Source organism: Poecilia latipinna, unplaced genomic scaffold, assembly GCF_001443285.1.
Source record: "Poecilia latipinna isolate Pla-1442-1.1 unplaced genomic scaffold, P_latipinna-1.0 Scaffold5617, whole genome shotgun sequence".
Lineage (NCBI taxonomy): Eukaryota > Metazoa > Chordata > Actinopteri > Cyprinodontiformes > Poeciliidae > Poecilia > Poecilia latipinna.
In genome coordinates, this window is record NW_015118233.1 from 6686 (window position 1) to 9501 (window position 2816).

Genomic DNA, 2816 nt, shown 5'->3' on the forward strand with positions numbered 1-2816 from the left:
AAACCTGCTGCTAATTTATTGACTTATAAAAAGCATTTATACAATTGATCATAAAATACTCATCAAGAAACTTGAGCTCTATGGTTTAAGAGGAGGAGTTTTGTAATGGATGAAAAGTTTTCTCAGCAACAGGCAACAATTTGTGCAAATGGGTGATTTCCATTCCTCATGCTTTGGTAATGGTTGTGGTGTTCCTCAGGGCCCAGTACTGGAACTGGAGATGTACAAAGCTAGAAACAAACTATTAAAATATTCCAAAATTGTTACGGATAGAGTGGGTGGATATGACTATAGAGAAAGCCTCAACTTCAGAAATTCACCTGTTGGAACAACGATGAAAATAATTGGTGTGAAGATTTGGAACAAACTCAGAGTTGAAGCGAAGTCCAAGCAGGACATATTTTAAGAAAAGCCTCAAAATGTTTATTATTCAAAGGTTCAGGGACGAACAGGGTGATGAATTTGTCTGGGAGGTGAAATGTTTGTGAAATAAAAATTACTATCATCATCATGTAATTTATAAATATGAATTGATGTTTTGATCAGTGACTCAGAACATGAGAAGCTTTTTCACCAAATCCTTTTTTCCTCTAGTAATTTGTCAGACGCTCCTTTTTCCTTGTCCTTCAGTGAACCATGCTGAGGTTCTGCTGCTCTGGACCACATTTGGTCTCAGTTTTATCCTCCGTTGTCTCTGCAGCTGGAAGGACTCAGTAGTTTTTCCTTCCAGAAGAGTTGAACCCTGAATCGTCTCCTGTCATGAAGTCGCTGCACAGCCAGTTAAAATGCTGCTTCTGATGGCGTCCAGGACGAGTCGGACCCGTTTGATTGGCCCAAAGGAGGAGCAGAGCGGCCGATGCTGCAGCACCTGGTGTCTGATTGGCTGAAGGAGATCGCTCCATCGTTTGCTCTTTATTCTCTCACTTTCTCTGCCATTGGTTGGATTCAGCAGATGGTTGAAGAGTTTCCAGCATCAGTTCTGCTCTCATTGCTGCTGGATGGATTTATGTCTTGAACCCTGTGATGGTACCAGGTGAGGCTGAAGGCGTTTGGTCCCATTGGACCCACTGGTTCCCAGCAGGTTCCTTCTTCTGGTTTTCTGACTCCACAGTGACGACGGTAAACTCGGTCCTGTGGCGACTCAGTTGCTCAGCAGCTGAACATCATTATTTTGAATCATTCATGTTTAAAAGTCAAAGAGCTGTGCTCCAATTGGATCAGAACCGCTCTTCATTCAGAACCAGGCTGTGGAAAGATGGCGGCAGCAGAAATACTTTGTTGCTGTCATTGACAGCATCTGCTGATCTGAACTCCAGACTGACTTTGTGTTTAAAAGCTCAGCAGCTTTTATCCACATGTTTTATTCTGCTTTTAGAGAATCTTTCCTTTTTCTCTCTCCTGCTGGTTCGGGTCACTAATGCCTTGTTTCCACTGAGCGCTGCGGCGCATCTCGACCCGGTTCACTCTTTAGTCTGGTTCCATCCTAAAAACGTCCTAATCAAAGGTTAGTAGCTTTCCTTGTCATTTTTACTGAGTATTTTAGTTGAATGTTAACAGCTTTGTTAAAAAGTCTGAAGTATTTTTCTCTCCATGTGGATCAATAATACCAAACCTCACAGCTGATATTCATAAACAATAACAGAGGCTGGGAGCTGATTGGATATTGATTCCTGATAATCAGCTGGAGCCCAGACTTGATGATCAAAATGATCAACTTTAATCATAATTGCCCTTCAGGCTCTTATTGATAGTTATTGATTACCAAACTAAACTTGTTGCTGCCAACAGTTTGAACCAGAAGAGCCTTTAGAGTCGTAAAGATTTATGGTTCAGTATCTTTTCTGACTGTAGTGAACTGTTCTGATGGATCAGAGTCGTCCAATCAGGACGGACCTTGTTTCCCTCCTTCAGCTGCAGATTCACCATCAGAACCATCAGAACCAGCTGCTTCAGTCTCTCACACCATCAGCTGCACTTTGTAACCTGTGGAGCTGTTTGGATGTTGAGAGAGTTTAGTTTGTTCCTGTTTTTACTGCCTGCTGTAAAATGAATTGCCACCAGGATAATAAAGAGGAATCGACCTTTGACCCTTGCAGTGGGGTTGGCGGCATGAAGGTTAATGTTCAAAGAAGTGGAAGCAGTCAGAAAACGATCCGTCTAGAAATGGAGCCGAATGTTTTCCAGACTAGAAACAAAGACAGAAATATTAAAGCTGAACTAAAGCGATCAGATCTCCTCCCAGGATTTCTGCTGATCACTTCCTGTTTTACTGAACCACTTCCTGTACTGATAAGTTGACAAGAAATGATAAGTTAACTAAAAATTAGAAAAAAACTGAAAAAGTTTAAGCTTAAAGTTTTCCAGCTCAGCTCAGTGTTGATTCAAAGGCAAGAAGACATTAAAGGTGTTAAAGTCACCTGGGCAGGGGGCGGAGCCTCAGGTGAAGTCAGGGATCAGATCAGGAGACATGGGGTCAAAGTTCATGTAGCAGCAGAGCAGAGTCTGGATCAGGGTGAGTGTTCACTTCTTCTTGTTTTCCTCTCTGGGTTTTCTCTCTGTGGAGGAACCAGAACCAGAACTCGGCCCGGTTCTCCTTCAGCTCTTCATATCTTCACAGGAAACAGACGAAGCTTTGATTTTCTGACAGATGGACTCAAACTAAGAGAGAAGCAGGAAGTTCAAACCTTTGTTCTCTCAGTGGGAATCTTGGACCGACCCGTTTATCCTGGTTCTTTAGAGTCAAAGTCTCTTTAATCGTCTCTCTGGGAGAAATTGGACTTCAGTTTGGTTCTGCTGCTTGTGTTGTTCTCTTCCAT